This window comes from Hemibagrus wyckioides, unplaced genomic scaffold (genome assembly GCF_019097595.1).
Source record: "Hemibagrus wyckioides isolate EC202008001 unplaced genomic scaffold, SWU_Hwy_1.0 Contig19, whole genome shotgun sequence".
Lineage (NCBI taxonomy): Eukaryota > Metazoa > Chordata > Actinopteri > Siluriformes > Bagridae > Hemibagrus > Hemibagrus wyckioides.
Genome location: NW_026690779.1, coordinates 179,710 through 199,308, shown reverse-complemented (window position 1 = coordinate 199,308; position 19,599 = coordinate 179,710). Strand labels below are relative to the sequence as shown.

Genomic DNA, 19,599 nt, shown 5'->3' with positions numbered 1-19,599 from the left:
CGAGTCCCTTAGTGCAGGTTTCCTTCTGGACTGTGTCCTACAGAGACAACAAACTATGGGTCAAAATCAATACAGGACAAAAATAAGAAAAAGAAGAAGTGTCTTGCTCAAGGCTACAATCAAGGAAGTTATGTTTTGTGCTGGGGCTTGAACACACACCCTTCTTATCAGAGACTCAAAGCCATCACTACAGCTAGCTTGCACTGCTTCACTGGAATCTTTAAGTGCCATTAATTCAGTGGGAGAAATAGCTGAATCAATGCAAACTAGTTATGGTGTTGCTCTGGCATGGTTGTAATGGCTCAGTGACAGAAGGCTTGATCAGAAGGTTGTGTTCAAATTCCAGCACACTTCCAAGCAGCATTGGTTGAGTAAGACCCTTATCTTTCAGCTTAGTTGTATCCTACATCAGTCAAATGAGCAAGTGTGCTGGGTTATGTGTCATTTTATGCAACATTAAGATATTACAGCACTTTACTGACGACCCAATTGTCAGTCAACTGCTGTAAAATTTAGAGCGTTTTGGTTTCTTATGTTCACTAATCATTAAAATATTTAATACACTTACATTTTTGTTTTAAGGCGAGTCGTTTGGGTTGTAGTCTATACACTCCCAATAGCACATTCTGAATGCCCTTAAAATGCAATTTGAGAAAGGATAGCATTCTCACAAACTTCTCCACAGGCCAGCCATGTTAGACATGACGGATAAGATAAAAAATATTAGCAGATACGTTCTCAGTAGATTGTCCTCCTTTTCTCTCAGAAACAAGGGAAGGCCACAAAGTGCTGCAGATTTCCTGTGTGTCAGGATAGCAGTGGTCTAAAACACAAATAGGAAGCAGGAAAAACATGGACAAAGTAAATGGCTTTTACTACAGCTAACATTTGTAGTATGCAGTCATGTTTTTTAAAACCTCACAATTTGAAGTAAACTGATGTTGTTACCCGTTCATCAAGTCTGTCTAGGAGTATTTGAATTTCTCCTCCCAAGGCTCCACTTCTTGATCTATAGAGCTTGATCAATCGTGGTGCAAGTGAGTCCAAGTAACTAAGAAAGATCTGCCTGAGATCAACTCGAGTAACTCTGTAGAATTCTGCATATATCTGCAAAAAATAGAAATAGTTCAAATTCACTACTCTAATGTTATGTTTGGGGATGAAAACATGCACTAAAATAAACTGCTGTAAAAATATATCAGATGATTTTTTTTTTCAACTTTTGTTTGCATAAATCTGTTAATCAACCTCAGTTCTGATCAAAACTACTAAATGTTCAAAAACATCCAGGATTTTAACTCTTTAATTGCCAAGTTCATAAATGATGTCACTGATTTGGGGAAAAACAATATATAAAGTGATTGTGGACTGGAGATTTTTTTACTTTTTATCACAGTCTTGGACATGTCAAAGATTAGTAACAACATTAGCTCTGATGCATTTTTAGTTTTTTTTGCAGCATCAGATTAAATTTTTTCTCCCTAATTTACTGTTGGTGGCTGTTTTTGCCCCATAGACTTCCATTATAACCACATTTTTTGTCTGCACAGCCATGACACTATATAATCATGCATTCTTGATTGTTGCTGGTTTTCCCTGTTGGGAAGAGGTAAAGTTTGTGATTTTTACTGTTGATGACCAAGTGGCACCATTAACCCTTTAGATAGGCCTGAGCAAAGAAAGCTTAGTTTCTGGCTTTTGTGTGTGTGTGTGTGAGTGTGAGAAAGTGAGAGAGACCACCCACCCTGGTGCAGAACACCATGGTCATGAGTTATATTCTGAAATGGGGGAGGAATGTGATCCTCATCAGCACAAGGCACCGCGAGGCAGTGGTGACAATGTTCATAAATCTGATGCAGAGTAGATATTTTACAGAAAAAATGGAAAAGTGTATCGCTGAAGGATTTTAAGGTAGTTTCAAACTGGCTTTACCATCAAGAAAAGACAAGCATTTCATACACAGGCCATACATAGGTTTAGTCTGTACTTCTCACCATCCAAAGGCCACAGGTGCAGAAATACACTTTGTTTTTGTGTACTCCATGTAGTTGTGAGGGCTGAGGTACATATTTTGATTTTCTCAGACACATCAAGGTTAGTGTGCAAAGGTCTCTCTCTAACTTTCACACACACCCACATGATAACAACTACTGCTGAGCAACAAAAGCTAGATTTCAGTTCACCACCAGGTTCCCGGCCGTTATTAACTGAACGATTTGGTGAACTCCTCGCCAGTTCTGTGGACAATCCAATAAAGTCACGTTCCCATACCGGGAGTCGAACCCGGGCCGCCTGGGTGAAAACCAGGAATCCTGACCGCTAGACCATATGGGAGGGCTCCCTGGGAGAGTTGAGATCGGCGTTTTACTCGACCACCAAGCAGTTTGAGCTCCAGCGCGGTATCATCCAGAGCTTTGCATGGGAACCTTGCATTGCAGAGCACAAAATCGGCCAGCGCTGACCGAGCATTCAGCTACTCGAGCTGTCACTCCAGCGGAAGATCAGCCACTAGACAGAGCGTGGGCTGGTGTTCCTGGTGCAGAAAGCCAGCATACCTCCTAGTACAGGACTCTCCGCATTTCAGGGATTGTGGGAGGTGTTACTCTGCCAGCAATTCGGCAGCTGGAGTCTGTGGCACACCTCTGGGCTCTTAAAAGGCAGCCGAGTCAGCCAGGAGTCGAACCTAGAATCTTAAGGGGAGCGGGGTCCTACCTGCTTATGCTTTTCAAGTGACAAATGGCCAAAAGCTATACCTAGCATTCAACGGTGATGTGGAAAAGCCAATGCCGTGACCCAGATTCGAACCAGGGTTTCTGCGGCCACAACACAGAGTACTAACCACTATACGATCGCGGCACCCCACACACCTGGGCTAGCAGGAAAAAGGAGCTGCTACATGTTGTGATATGCGTTCTGGAGCCCCTCTGGCCTGGTGCAGTGGCTTTTGATTTAGACATGATTGGAATAGTTGTAGTCTTTTTTGACACTATATCGAGAGACGAACAGATTCATACCCAAATGATACCTTCTGTGCTTTTTAAATAAAAAAAAACAAACAAATAAATTAAAAAATCCTGCAACCCGGATACACTACATGATTAGTTCTATTGACACTGGGACTGACACTCACAGACACCGAGAGAGAAAATAAGCCAAAAGAGAGTTCTCCTCAGTTCATCAAGAAGATTAAGAACGATTTAAGTTGAAGAGGTCAATGGTACTGTGGCTTTGGTTATGTAACGTTTTGCGCAGTGAATCGAAATGAACACAACACCAACATGCTGCTGGCTGCAATCGGTGATCGTTTTCGGATTCCGTTGAGGAAGCGTTCCCGGCCGTTATTAACTGAGCGATTTGGTGAACTCCTCGCCAGTTCTGTGGGTAATCCAATAAAGTCACGTTTAACGGTAACATTATTAGCTAGATGGCATATTCTTCTGCTATGGAAACAAATTCTCCCTCCATCTTTTGATGACTGGCAGTAAGATGTTATGAGCTTCATTCATTTGGATAAAATTAGGTACACAATAAAGGGCAATACTGGCAGATTTTCTGAAACTTGGGGCCATTAATTTTTATTTATTTCTGATTATGTGAATTCTTCTTCTATAGTTGGTCAGTCTAATCATTAGGATGTCCTTATAATTGTGGCTTGATCAAGTATGTGCACTGTGTATACATAATTTATATTAATGTTTTGTTTGCTGATGTAAACGATTGTGATTATATTTAGTTAGTTAGTTAGTTAGTTAGTTAGTCTCTAAACTCAAACTCAGTTTCTTCTGTACATATTTGACATACACTATTTTTTGGTTTGTATAACTGTATATATATAATCAGAAAGAGGACATTCTTAAAAAAGAGAGATTTGATTTGAAACCTGAACTGCTATCAGGTCCATGCTGAACACCTTCTGACCAATCCAAATCAAGTATAAATTTTAATCTCAATACTGCACATAATTATCAAATAAAAGTCTATCAAGCTGTTATCCAAAAGTCTGAAATAATGTTTCTCTTAAGTGTTTTAATTCAAATCCATATTTTGGTGTGATTTATACACATGGGTTTGTCCATTCTGACTTTTGGACGCTTTATTATGTCCATTTTATGATGAAACAGGAAAAGTCTTTGAAAATCATCTGTCATTTTCTGATCATGTTAAATATCAACACAACTAGACTGAAATATACAGGTAAGATATGCAACTAATTGTAACATGAACAGAGCAAGATATAAACTGATATCTACTGGTTTCCTGTCAGGGTTGTGGACTGTTTTCTGGTCACTAGAGACCCCCACTGCCTTTTTGTTGGTGTCCAGTCTCTGTCATTATGTCTAATAGGTGTCTCCTGTGCTTTGTTTAGGTTTGTGTATTTAACTCACCCTTTTCCTCCACAAATACTTTGCTTAGTGTTTCCTGTACCTTGATTAAGTCTAGGTCAGCCGTGTGCTCTGGTTTATGGCCTTGTCCTTAAAAGACTTTGTGCATCTGGTATAGTTCTTTGTTTTGATTGATTGACAAGTGCTCTTTTGAATGCCTTATGGATTTATTTTGTGGACTAATTAGAATGACTTTTTGGAAGTATTGACTTTGTTTTTTGATTAGACTCCTGTGAACCTATTGTATGCTTTTGGATTAACCTTGTGGATTTTGGGGATTTATTCTTTGGAACTACTGTCAAGTCTTTTGAGCTGACTTGTTGGATTTGTTTTGTGGATTATTTGACTTGCATTATTATCTAATTAAAGATAAGTAAACATTTCTCCAGAACTGTGATCTGGTTATCTGTATTTGTGTTCAGCCCCCTTTGATTGTGTTCAGGTTTTCTCACTAGTCTTGCCCTCACTTGCCACCATAACCTACTGTTCCTTCATTGGACCACTTTTGATAGATACTGACTACTGCAGACCAGGAACACGCCACAAGAGCTGCAGTTTTGGAGATGCTCTGATCCAGTCGTATAGCCATCACAATTTGGTCCTTGTCCATACTGTAGGCTTGCCCATTTTTTCTGGTAAAAACCTATAAACTATAATGTGCTCACCATACAAATAGATGTACGATAATACTGGATTCAGGAAGCTTCTGCAGATGACAGCAGAGGAGTTTGATATCTTGCTGGGGATGGTTGGACCTCTCATAACCAAGCAGCACACACAAATGAGACGGGCCATATCCCCAAAAGAGCGTCTAGCTGTGACCATGCGGTTTTTGGCAACAGGTGGGTCTGGCAGAACAATATTTGATTCAACAAGTATTACTTTTAAGTGTGTATTGCTATATTTTATAGTTACTTTATTTCTTGTGCAGGCGAAACGTTCAGTTCCCTCAGTTTCCAATACAGGGTTGGGGTAAGCACCATTTCTAACAGTCATGGAGACCTGTGCTGCTCCTGTAGGTACTCACTGATTCACAACATTTACTCAAATGCTGTACTTAAAGGACACATTTTGTACATTGGTAAAAAATAACTTTTAGTAAAATTAGCTTAAAAATGAACGTCTGTTTCAGTAAAATGCATCAGTTATTTGTGATGGTCTGTGAATTCCAGCCTACAGTGTCAATTTTACTATGAGGTTAGGACCATCAAATTTTTTGTTCCAATCATTTTGTAATGATTTCAATCTTCAACATGGCCTTACTCAATATTCCAGATATCAAGTTGATGATTTTACAGAATGTTCTTTACATTATGATTATTTTATGTACAAAACAGTCACCAATAAAATGACTATCTGGGTTTTCAGTCATGTATAACTCATAACTAAAAGTAATTTTAATAAAAGTATACATATGTATAGTTTATAAATGATCTGAATGCATCTTCCACCACTGATTACCAGTAATGTACAAAAAACAGTAGTATGCTGTGATGATCAATATAGCTATAACGTCCCAGAGTATTTGTATTTTCAAGGTCACTGCTTTTTGTATTTTAATGTTTATTCTGTAATAGTCAATGAAGCCTTAAGTAATGAATCCATATTTGCAATGCTTCAGAAATGTTTTATTTTTATGCTCTGTGACAAAGAAATAATGTTCAAATCTGTTCTTCTGTTCTTTTGCTAGACCCACAACAGAGGCAGAATGGCGTAAAATAGCGCATGATTTTCAATCTAAATGGCAATTCCCACATTGCTTATTGCGCTTGATGGTAAACACATCCGTACACAGCCTCCAGTTAAAGGTGGCAGTCTTTACCATAATTACAAGTCCAGCTTCTCTGTAATAATGATGGCTGTTGTGGATGCCAATTACAAGTTCGTCTACGCCAGTGTGTATTTTGTAGAAGAAGGAAAAGTGTCTTTCTTAAAGCATGGTGCTTCTGTTATTGATGTTAGCCTTTTATGCATAGAATACTATGTATATACTGTATCTTCAGACTATACAACTTGGGTGTACTTTGAAAGCATTGAGACAGGTGTCCATGACTGTTAGAAATAGTGCTTACCCCAACCCTGTATTGGAAACTGAGGGAACTGAACGTTTCACCTGCACAAGACATAAAGTAACTAAAATATACAGTGAGGGTAAAATTATTTGATCCCCTGCTGATTTTGTACGTTTCCCCACTGACAAAGAAATGATCAGTCTGTAATTTTAATGGTAGGTGTATTTGAACAGTGAGAGGCAGAATAACAAGAAAAAAATCCAGAAAAATGCATTTCAGAAAAGTTCTACATTGATTTGCATTTTAATGAGTGAAATAAGTATTTGATCCCCTATCAGTCAGATTTCTGGCTCCCAGGTGTCTTATACAGGTAAGGAGCTGAGATTACAGTAGGAGCACTCTCGGGGAGTGCTCTTAATCTCAGCTTGTTAAGTGTATGAAAGACACCTGTCCACAGAAGGAAGCAATCAGATTCCAAACTCTCCATCATGGTCAAGACCAAAGAGCTGTCCATGGATGTCAGGGACAAGATTGTAGACCTACACAAGGCTGGAATGAGCTACAAGACCATTGCCAAGCAGCTTGGTGAGAAGGTGACAACAGTTGGTGCGATTATTCCCAAATGGAAGAAACACAAAAGGACTGTCAATCTTCCTCTGGGGCTCCATGCAACATCTCACCTCATGGAGTTTTTCAATGATCATGAGAACGGCGAGGAATCAGCCCAAAATTACACTGGAGGATTTTGTCAATGATCTCAAGGCAGCTGGGACCATAGTCACCAAGAAAACAATTGGTAACACATTATGCCGTGAAAGACTGAAATCCAGTAGCGCCCGCAAGGTCCCCCTGCTAAAGAAAGCACATGTACAGGCTCATCTGAAGTTTGCCAGTGAACATCTGAATGATTCAGAGGTCATGTGGTCAAATGAGACCAAAATCCAGCTCTTTGGCATCAACTCAACTCGTCGTGTTTGGAGGAGGAGGAATGCTGCCTATGACTCCAAGAAGACCATCCCCACTGTCAAACATGGAGGTGGAAACATTATGCTTTGGGGGTGCTTTTCTGGTAAGGGGACAGGACAACCGCACCGCATCAAAGGGACGATGGACGGAGCCACGTACCGTCAAATCTTGAGTGAGAACCTCCTTCCCTCAGCCAGGGCATTAAAAATGGGTCGTGGATGCAAAGAGGAGTGGGCGCAAATTCCTTGAGATGTGTGCAAACCTGGTGGCCAACTACAAGAAATGTCTGACGTCTGTGATTGCCAACAAGGATTTGCCACCAAGTACTAAGTCATGTTTTGCAAAGGGGTCAAATACTTATTTCACTCAATAAAATTCAAATCAATGTATAACTTTTTTTGAAATGTGTTTTTCTGGATTTTTTTTCTTATTCTGTCTCTCACTGTTCAGATAAACCTACCATTAAAATTACAGACTGATCATTTCTTTGTCAGGGAGCAAATGTACAAAATCAGCAGGGGATCAAATAATTTTTTCCCTCACTGTATACCGTACACTGGCTAATGGTGATTTGTGAGGACTTTTATTTTTATATATTTTCATATATTTTTTATATATATATAAAAAATGTAAACATAAATATGCTAATTCAGGCTAATTCCAGAAACAAACAATGTGATTTCTGTGGCATTTCACACTGACACTGTGGACCATATGTGTGTATGTGATGTAGCACTAAATGTGATGCCCTCTTTTATGTTTTAATCAACATGCTGGAGAGCTTCAATGTCTTTTTAGCCACTTCACTTTACTTAGCATTTTGCACAACATTTCTTATAGCACAACTTGCGGTTCCCCTCTAAACTGTCCAGACACACACACACACACACCCGGAACCAAAATCACATGTAATCATTCATAACATCACATCTTCCCCACTTTAAAAGTAAAGCACTATCTTTGGGATTCTTTACTTCTATTACTAACTTTTATGCAAAAAACAACCTTTTTTTTCTTTTATCTAACAGTAACACAATAGTTGCAGTTTAACTGTGAGATATTACAATCAACCTTTTTCTTTTTCAACTACCCCAGTCCTTGAAATATTTAACAAATTTCAATAAGCCTTTCAGGAGATCTAACAGGTCATCTTGGTCTGCAAGACATCGCAGGAGAGACATTATTTTTGCAGATTTCGCTTCCACATCTTCAGCATTTACTTTTTGGGGTTTTCATTCTTTGCAGCTTTTGCTTTGCAAAATGTGTTTTGCTCCTCTTTTTTAATGGCCTGCACTGCAGCATCTTCTCTATGTAGTTCCTTGGCTTGTGCACAAGTTATTTCAGCAGGTCTACACATATTGACTGATTTCTCCAGGGTCAGGGTCAGGGTCTTTCCCTGAGACCATTATCAGGAATCCCACAGACTATTTTGTCCCTCACCATTGAGTCTCTAAAATCTTCAAATTCACAAGTCTTACTTAGTGTGTGCAGTTCCGCAAGGTACTGGTCAAAACTCACTCCTTGTGTCTGGTCAGCAGAGAAAAACTTCTCAAAAGTGACATTCTTACTTGGCACGAAGTATTATGGAACATGTGCCACACACAAGACCTGAAATAATTGTTTGGTCTAAAAACCACACACCTGGCAACACACAAACATCATCTGACATTCACTGAATTGAACTAGATGACTGTTCCTGAGAAAATTCAGCAACTTATTATTTCAATCAATTTACGCACTAGGCTTTCTCACAACAAATCAATCTCACTGTTGGATATGTAATCTAATGATGATGAGGTAGTTCTAGGTTTCGCCTTGTTTTATATAAGCTGTATCCGATACTGCCATCCTGTGGTGAGATTGAGAATTGACCTAATACAGGAGACTTACTATCAGGTACCACAGAGTATAGAAGTAATGCATTAAGTCTCTTTATATACTTTCACAAGAAGACCAGCCTGTAACCACTTAATGAAATAAAAATAATAAATGAATTAAATGACTTGAATGAAATTTTATTTTTATACTTGTACAGAAGGCCATCATACAGAGGTGGCAGCAGGAATAACACAGGCTACTGACTTAACACCTTACTACACACTGTGTCACTTTAAATTTCATTCATCTCAGGTTACTTTTAGAAGCATTACTGCACTTTAAAGCTTTGGACCCTGTGTTTTCTATAATGTATAATTTTCATTTTGAATGTACTTTTTTGTGATTTCAGTATTTATACCCTATACTCTTATACTTACACTCTACCCATGTGTGTACTTACCCCCACTGTTACCCATAGCCCCTCCCTGCATGCTTAGTCTCGTCAGCACTGTGAATGTCATACATGTGTCTTAGACCTTGAGTCCAAGAGAATTGTTATTTCATCTCATCACACTGTATGTGGCTGTGATTATCTTGAAATACCGCATAGTTAAAGCTCTGTGAAGAGATTCTGGCACTTAGGTTTAAAACACTTAAATCCTCATTATTCCCATCCTACAGTTCTGTTATTTATTTTAAAGTAAATTGTTCTTCATAAGTATACCAGTAATTGTTAAGAAGTTTCTGTCAGTTCACATTTCACAATACAAATCAAATCCAGCTCCAAGAAGAGATTCAGGGTCTAAGGTGATCTGTTATAAAGAAGGTATCAGCTTTCATATAAGCATTTCTTTAATGTCTCTAATGCAGTAAATAAAGTTAACAGAGCCTTAATGTAAAGTGTTATCACAGTATGTTTATATGGTTTATTACTCACATAAATAATTGTAATGTGATAAATGTATTGATTATGTCCACTGAAAAAGAAAATCAGCTGAATCAGAATAAACCTAAGCTTTTAAACTTTATTTGTAGAAAACATTGTTTTCCTTCTAGGATTAAGCTCTTATTAATCCTCAATATTCTTAAATGGAGGCTTGTGCTCTAGTCATCTCTTAATTTTGGGCAAACAAAATTTGCATTAGTCCACCCTCACAGGTTTTCTTTAAATTTCTTTTTAACATTTCACAGGCTGAAAGACCGAATTTGTCAAATGTCAGATTCATTCAATCACCGCAAAACAAAAGACTTGAAGAAACCAACTCGGGTAAAACAACAAATCTACGCATGGAGTCCAAAATTCTGTGACCACATTAATAATCTGGGATTTTTCTTCAACTGCATTTTTTCCTATTTAAAATATAGAAAGTAAACAATAGTTCATTTAAGATTCTGTACTCTTTCTAGGTGTCTATTTAAAGGTCAGATTTTCCTCATGTCTGATCTTTTTTACTGAAGCATGTGTTCAAGTGACACACTGATGCATTTGATCTAAAATGGCTTGTAAGGTTTTACATAAACTTGTGGTGTCCATGCAGCTCAAATGCACACACTCATTTAAAGCAAAAAAGGCAACATGCTAAATGCTAGAAGCTCAGAAAGGCATCTTGCATAAATTTCAAAGATTTTACTTCAAGTTGTTGTCAAATAATATAATCTCTATAACAAATTAATGTATTAAATTAGAAAAAAATGCCAAAAAGAAGCATTTTTACTAGTGGTCTCAGACATTTGGACCCCACTATATATTTTATTATGGCCTTAGCAAGGCTATAAAGTGTCCAGCTTTATATATTTCTTTTCTGTTTTGTACATTCCTTATTTTGAAGGCTAGTGTATTAATTTAATTGTGTTCATTTATGACAGAAATGGCCTCAATGTGTCTTAAAATGTCCTTGTTTTGTCTGTGCAGGCAACATTTATAACTGATTCCAGGTGTTTTGAGGAAATGCATCTCAAGCTCTGACATACTGCTGTGGCTGAACTTGATTTTTAAGACACTAATGTACATGGAAGTTGCTGGACAAAGCTCAGTCTGATGGTGCGGTTTTAGATCATTTGTGGCATATCTTGCTTCTTGTCATAGATAAATGTGATCTGTCTGAAAATGGAAAAATGGTGTTGGCAGTAGGACTAAAAGGGAACTGGAAGCAAACATTTTGATCAGTGGAGTTAATAAAGCTTATCTAACAGTTAGAACAGCTGTCCTGTGTGACTGAACAAAAGTGAAGCAAACAGATTTCTTCAGCAGGGGGTATCTGTCTCGTAAGCTGTTTAGTGAAGAGGAATTCTGCAGTATGATTAATGCTGTCACACCTGACTAATGGTGTCTGAACTCAAGCCACCCTACACTTGGAATAAATGAGGGACGCTGTGTCCACCTGTGTCCAGGGGGTGATGTTTCACACCGAGGGTCTGAATTCATCTATCTAATAATCCCACTCTAATCAAACCCAGCCTTAGATATGATTTAAATTATGGTAGAATAACTATGTTACTCATATGGGAAATGTCTCAATCAATAATGCTTTACATTATGGTCCCCTTAAATGATATTATTTAACATTAGTTTACATAAACAAACCATGTATGTCAGTATTAATATACCCCGCCTACTGCTGAACAACAAAAGCTAGATTTCAGTTCACCACCAGGTAAAACAATTAGTTTGACTGAACTCAATAAATTGGTTGCTGCATTTATTGTTGAGGAGATGCAGCCACTCTTCACTGTGAAGGCGCCGACATTTTGTAATATCATCAGCAAAATCAGGGAAATGGACAGGGGCCGTGCTCTCCGATCACAAAACCTTTACAAGCTTTTTGGACAAGGCATATATAGAAATGGAGGCAGACCTGAAGAAAACATTTGCAGATTGATCTAATTTTAGAATGACTTTAGGAAGACTATATTGCACTCTTTAATGTCTTTATTAACTTGGACTGTGAGTTTACTTTGTAATGTAACACATATAGGTTTCTATGTGTATAAAATGAAAAGAGAACGAGTCTACTGGTCAAATTTAAGAAAAAGTATCGCAAAAGTGACGTAACGCATTACTTTTTATAAGAAATAACTAAGTAATGCAATTAGTTACTTTTTTAGGGAGTAACACAATATTGTAACGCATTACTTTTAAAAGTAACTTTCCCCAACACTGAATATAATATAATAACAAATATATAATATATTTGTTATTTTTCACATTTTAGTAAACCATTTAAAGGTTGTGAAATTCTGTAAAAATGATCTGTATATGAGTGAAAAATTCAGTTTGTGTTGCGTTTAAAGGAAACTTTTATACATATACTGATGGCTAAAAATAATCAGAATGAGACCGCAATAGGAACAAATATAAACATTTATTTAAGCAAAGTCTATACGAAGTATACAAATAAGTTTATTTCTAAACAATTCTATACATGTATTTACAATCTATAGGCTATTGATGGGAATAGGGGGAGTGGGATAGGAACAGAGGGATAGATTAATAAGGGATGATTATTAAGGGATGAGGGATCTTAAATGCTAAGGTTAAGCCCTTCTTCAGGTCCTGGGGTTCACTGTACAAACCTGTAGGAAAGAAAAGAGATTTTTTAAATATTAAGTTGATCAAAAATAGAAATAAAATGATTTCATACTTACGTGTGGAGCCTGAGCAATGTAGGAAAAAGAAGTGAGAGAAAAGAAGATGAAATGAAACAGAGGAAGAAAAGATGAAGTGGGTAAGGGGAAAGACATTGCTCAGAGCTCCTCCAAAATGTCCATCATCAGCTGGACGTGCAGCTTGAGGAGTCGCTGAACTGTGGTGGCTAAGGCTGCTGGGTCACTGTAGAGCTCCAGAGGCTGAGTGAAGAGTACTTCAGCAAGCTCTGTAAGGTAATCCTATTGACAAATTCCACACACATCCAACATAGTGTCACTGAGTTTAAGATACAATCCTGAGAATTTGTGGATCGTGGCATCAGAAGATATTCAACACTTACAATAAGCACTGTGAAGTACAGCTCTGCTGCAGGCTCCCACACGTCCACGTCCCACATGCTGAAGAGCGCAAGCAGGCGCTCCAAGAAACCTCCCTTAAACTTTTGGAAAGAAAGACAAGCTTCATTAATGCCATGTCTTATCAGGTTTAAAAAATATGGAAAAAGAAAACCAGATCAAATAGACCATGTTCTGAAACTCAAACATTACTTAGAAATCTCCTGATAAGACACTTACTGGCTGAGGTTTTGAAGCCATTTATAAAGTAGCTGAAGAAAATCAGCTCAAAAAAAAACATCCAGGAAGTTGTAGTGGTGGTCCTGCACAGAGTAAAAAGATACAAAAATAAATTAGCTTTACATATTGGAGTCCTGTTTTCTATATTAGCAAAATCTTTTATCTTTAAACATCTGTCATTTCACACAGGCGTTTATTAGCTTACACAGGAGCTGAGCTCTGCTTTAATCGATTCCTGATTGGAAGGCGTCCTCAGGAATCGAATCAGGGCCTCGTAGGCCAACTGCACACCAACTGCATCCTGTTAAAGCAAACGAAAAAATCTCTGTAACTCACTTTGGCTATGGCTGAGAAACTGAAATTATTTCCATCACAAAAATGATACAGTCTTTCATCATTCTGAAGTCACCTGGTTGTTAGCTGCTGCCAGTCGCATGACCATCTTCTTTCCAGCCATGAACAAGAAGTTCTGCTTGTGGATGCTGGCAAGCAGAGTCTGAATATAAGACAGCACACAATATAAAAGTTAAAGCAGAGTGGACTTTACCTGCGCAGTAACAGCAGCTGAATAAAGGTTTTACTCACAGCAAACGCCTCACGAAGCGCGGGCACCTTCAGGCCGATTTCAGTCACCCCTCTGTCTGAAAGATGGCAGCTAAGAAACAAGAGATGTAAATGTTTAGTGTATATTAAACATACAATACACTGTTACATCATTAAAGAGTGAAGAGGATCGTACCAAATAAAGGGCACCTCCAACTCCTCTGGGTTAAGGCGCTCCTCACTCTCCTGCAAGCCAAATCATTAAATCATTAAAACTCACACAGTAAATTTTACAGTATCCGAATCAGGGGAATAGCAGCATATGTAGATACACATCAGGTCTGAAAGTCTGAATTACCTCACAGTCGTTGTGATCATAGTCCCAAGTGGAGGTGAACATCTGTCCATCTTCAGCCACATACAGCAAAGTGCAGGTTACCGTTGTAATGGTTTGCTGTTGAATAAAAAAAATATCCACACTGAAGACAAATAAAAGCACAACTGACAAAATTCTAAAAGTTACTAACTACAAGATACACTTCATGACAGTGCAATAAATTTACCACAAAATAATGTGGCACGACGAATGATGTCTCCATTCGGTTACAGGAGATGAACTCTGTAACTAGGGCTGGGTATCGAATTCGATACTTTTTAAGCAGCGACCGAATTGCCTCGATACTATAGAGTATCGAAAAATGTCTTTTCGTTCGGTACCAAATTTCGATACCTAAGGGTTCAATCTTGTCAGTTTAATCCTGTCAGTGAGCCAATAAGCATGCAGCATGCTTGACATGCCTAAATCAAACGCTGGTGATTGGCTGTAGCGAGGCCACCGATTACGCCCAGAGACGCGGTTCACACGTGAGGCTGTTGTGTGTGATCATCCTAACCCCGACGTGTTTCAAACGTGGAAAAGGTCGAAAGTATGGCTGCATTTCACCAAGCTCGATGACAAAAGCGTGCGATGCAACATTTGCAACAAAATAATTGCTGCCAAGACAGACATGTCAAATCTGATGAAGCACTTAATCGTGCACGGAATAAACATAAGAGCAGAAAGTTGCTCCATCTTCGACTGCAAGAAGGCCGAGCTGATGCGGTCATCCTCTCTGTGTTTTTCTGCCCCAGAGCCTTCTTCGACATGCCCACCACATGGGCTCTTCTCCACAACTACCGATGAAGACAGCGGCGTTATGACTGGGACTCCGACAGGTAAGCTTAACTTTTAGCAAACAAGCAAACACAGTTGGCTAACTTGTAGTGCGACATGCATCTATTTATGTTTCTTTCTGTGCGCGGCGACTTTGTACTAACATTATATAGTGACCAACGTAACGTTAGATTTTGTTTGGATGGCTATAGATAGATAGCTAAATCTATGCTAAAACTGTTAAGGTTAATAGAAACTGATCACGTTTAACTCACATTAAAGTATTTATGTTGTTAAAGCGTGCTTATCCTTAAGGTTGACTGCATTAACAGTTTTATTTTCTCTCTCTCCCCTTACATTAATGTTATAGCTGCTCCTGCTGACCCTGGAATTAGGAGACCATTAAGTGTTAATCCGTTCACACTGGCAGAAAAAGGAAAAATGAAGAAGAAAAGCAAGATGAATGCCACAGAGCATTCACAAACTTTATTGTTAAAGGTAAATTTTCTACTGCTGGGGACATTATTAGTCAGGAGCGAGCTTGTCTGTCTCCTGAAAAAGCAGACATGCTAATTTTTTTTGAAGGACTGATGAGTTATTTAAAGATCTTAAGCAGTAGTAAGCAACATCTATTGACTTAAAACTGTGTATTGGGGTTAGGGTTGTGTATTGTGTTGGTTACATTTTGTTCATTTATGCTTTTTTGTTTCCTTGTGGAGTGGCTCAGGAGAGTCTTTGAATCTGTATAAAAAAAATAAAACCAAGTTTCTCTGAGGTAATGTGTAATGTACTTTTGTTAAAATGGATTTCATAAAATTGGTATCGAAAAAAGTATCGTTCAGGAACCGGTATCAAAGTCAAGGTATCAGCATCGGTATCGATATCGGACATTTTTGAACAATACCCAGCCCTATCTGTAACCCTCCCAGATTCAGCCTTAAGAGAACAAATTAAAGTGAACACAATTAGTCACTGCTATTAACAAAAGTTTTGTGATGCCACAACGATTAATCCCTTACCTGTATGCCAGTGAAACAGTTCTCTATGGAGGACTCATAAGGGAATCCCTGCAAATGACAAAAAGCTGAAACTCAAGATCTATTTCAATGAACAATGAATAATCCCTTACCTGAATGCCAGTGAAACTCTCCTTATCACTGGTATAATAAGGGAATCCCTGTAAAAGACAATTAGATGAAACTCAAGATCTACAACCACATTTCACAAAAGTGCTCTTCTAAAAATCATGTCAGTTGAAAAATGTCCATTCTCTTCATCAGAGTAATAAAGACTGTGATTACCTCGCGAGTCAAGCAGTGTGTTGTCGGAACTCAGAGCCCCCTCCGAGTGGACATATCACAGGGTGGAATTTTTAGATTGTGTCAATTTCTCTTAGCTTTCCATAATCTTACCTAATTAACTCAACAAACCATAAAAACAGCCAAAATAAAGGAGATCTCAGTCAGCAGATGAGAAGAAGCAGGTTTCTTTATTCAGCCATGCAGTCAATAACATGCATTACTGAAGAGAGCAGCTGGTCTCAAAACCCCGAAAAGTTCCCCTCTACTTATACCCCAGGTGCCCCATGGCGCCTCCTTTTCTCTAATTTAAATATTTCCAGCAATTTCCCATTATATTCAGTGTATGGCTACTTTAATCCCTCCTTCCTTAATTTACATACGTTTTACCATTTCCCATTATTTTCTTATTTGTCCCGATAACGCCCCTAATTTAATACCATCCTCCCCTCGATGACGTCAATTTTCCTCCTCTCCAGTTCCCCTTATTTTTAGGCTAAGTCAACAATTTTTAGAAAAAAATAGTGCTTACTTATAAGCGCCACTTCCTCATCGACTTCATTTGACCGCCACCTCCCAAGTTGCTTCCTCAGATCATCCTGACCTCGCACGTTGCCCTCCACAACAATATGTAAGTATCCTGATCTCTTCCTCTATGTCATTCTGACTTTTCTCTACCTGCTTGATCTAAGTTTTATTTTTATTTTTTAAAATAAGCCTTGCCATTATGCTGCCTCATATCCTTCCCTCTTTTAATCGCTGTTGGTTATTGGTATTCCAATGCTATTGTCTCCCCTAGCCACCTACCACTGTTGTGTCACAGTAACCTGGCCTACTCCCCACACTGTTTTCCTCTTGCCTTAGTGCATGCTCTCTCTTGTTGATTACACAGTCACACAATATGCACTTCACTCATCTTCACTCATCTCTTTCCATTTCCCATTCTTCCTTCTAGCTCAGTCAGCCCGCCGCGCTATCTTCCGGAGAGGTCCCAGGAGTGCTCTGCGCCGCTATCGCCAGTATCAGCTGTCTTGCCTGGCCATTGAGCTTACTGGTTTCCTGGAACACCTATCTGAATCCTCTATTCCTGAGTCTCCTCACCTCACTCACCACATCGTGAGAGATACCGTCTGTCTTGATCAGAGCACCCAATTTCACCCCACAACCTGTGATCAGTCTACTCAGACCTTCTACTGGCATTGGACACGCACCACCTCTCAAGGCGTCCAGACTGAGAATGTCCCTGTTGAGATCTCCTCTGACTCTTCTTCATCTCCTAGTTCCCCTGACGTTCCCCAATGTTCTCCTGGATTTGCGCCTTTGCCTTACAGTATTCACGATATTCCCCAGTCTTCTCCTGTCTATTCGCCTCCAGTTTCTCCCAATGATTACTCTCCAACTTCTCCTCAGGAACCTGAGGTCCCGTCTTCTACAACTGACCCTCCGGTCCCACTGATCCCACTGGATAGGCTGACTGACTGAGCTGTAACTCCTAATGTTCCAATAAATTTCTCTTTTCTATTTCCAGTCTCAGTGTGGTTATTACGCTAGCACGCTACTATTAATAATTCTGCATGATTATTATAAAGACTATGATTATCATATAGGTTATACGTAATTATTATACTTATATTTATTACTTGTATTAATCAAGGCCAACTACTTAATCAATGGCTAAATAACTCTTGATAGATATACACTACTTTTAGGCAGAATATTGCTAAGTCAGAACTTAGAGCATTAAGTACATTATTTTTTAAGCTACCTTTTAAAGCTAGGTATATAAGTCAAAGCTGGGTTTGTTATTTTTCTCCGACACTCTCCACGTGCATCAGTGAGCCTTGGCCGCCCATGACCCTGTCACCGGTTCACCACCGTTCCTGCTTTGGACCACGTTTGATAGATACTGACCACTGCAGACCGGGAACATCCCACAAGAGCTGCAGTTTTGGAGATGCTCTGATCCAGTCGTGCAGCCATCACCATTTGTCAAACTCGCTCAAATCCTTACACTTTCCCATTTTCCTGCTTTTAACACATCAACTATGAGGACAAAATGTTCACCTGCTGCCTAATATATCCCACACACTAACAGGTGACTTTTTAATGGGGATGAGTATTATATTGTGGAAATAAATGAAATTCTCGTTGGTCAAGCTCATCAACTCGTTCAGGATTTTAGTGTGTAATGTAAAACAACAGCCAAGTTCACTAGCAGCTTAACTAACATTAGGCTAAACATTATATTTATATTATATTTACCGATAAAATGTGTACTAATTACAACAAATAGACATGTAGATATAATTAGTCCAACTATTACAGTGTAATTTAAATCGGTAAAAATCGGCTAAAGTCCGCTAGCGCGCTAGCTAGCGGATCACAAGGCTAATCATGATTTAGTGTAAAACCAGTAGTCAGGGTTGTTAAAAGTGACCTACTAACAGGGTCAATATTTCATTGTGGAAATAAAATAAATTCTTGACCAAGCTTAAGGATTTTATTGTGTTATTTAAACCAGTAGCCGAGTTCGCTAGCACGATAACTAGCATGATGCTAACTGTGTAAATGAAATGATTAGCGAAGTTCTCTAGGTAGATAACATACATCTGTAACTAAGTCCTTTAGACCTGACTAAATCACTAGTCTAGTCATGATTTAGTGCAAAACCAGTACTCAGGGGTGTGAAAAGTCACCTTTTAAATGGGTAAATATTATATTATGGAAATAAACTAAATTCTCGTTACCCGAGCTCATCAACTCGTTCAGGATTTTAGTGTGTAATTTAAAGCAGCAGCATGTTCACTAACAGGTGAACTATTATTAGGAGAAATATCATATTCACATTAATATAACCAATAAAGTGTTAAATAATTACAACAAATATACAAGTTCTCTCGGTAGATATGATTAGTCCAAATATTACACTGTCATTGAAATCGCTAAAAATCGGCTAAAGTCCGTTAGCGCGCTAGCTGCTGAACCACAAAGCTAAGCACGATTTATTTTATTAAAACCAGGAGAAGGGGTTGTTAAGAATGGACTTCTAATGGGGTAAATATTTCATTGTGGAAATAAAATAAATTCTTAAACCGAGCTTTATGATTTTATTGTGTAGTTTAAACCAGTAGCCAGGTTCGCTAGCACGGTAACTAGCATTAGGCTAATTCACGGCAAGATGAGGTGTCTTGTGTGCTACATAACAT

At 38.6% G+C, this 19,599-nt stretch overlaps 1 non-coding gene across 1 annotated transcript; it reads right to left on the bottom strand.

The window, feature by feature from the left end:
- Positions 1 to 2,262: 2,262 nt before the first annotated feature.
- On the bottom strand, positions 2,263 to 2,334 carry trnae-uuc (transfer RNA glutamic acid (anticodon UUC)). Its single transcript has one exon. It is a non-coding gene; the product is annotated as a tRNA-Glu (tRNA).
- Positions 2,335 to 19,599: the final 17,265 nt, after the last annotated feature.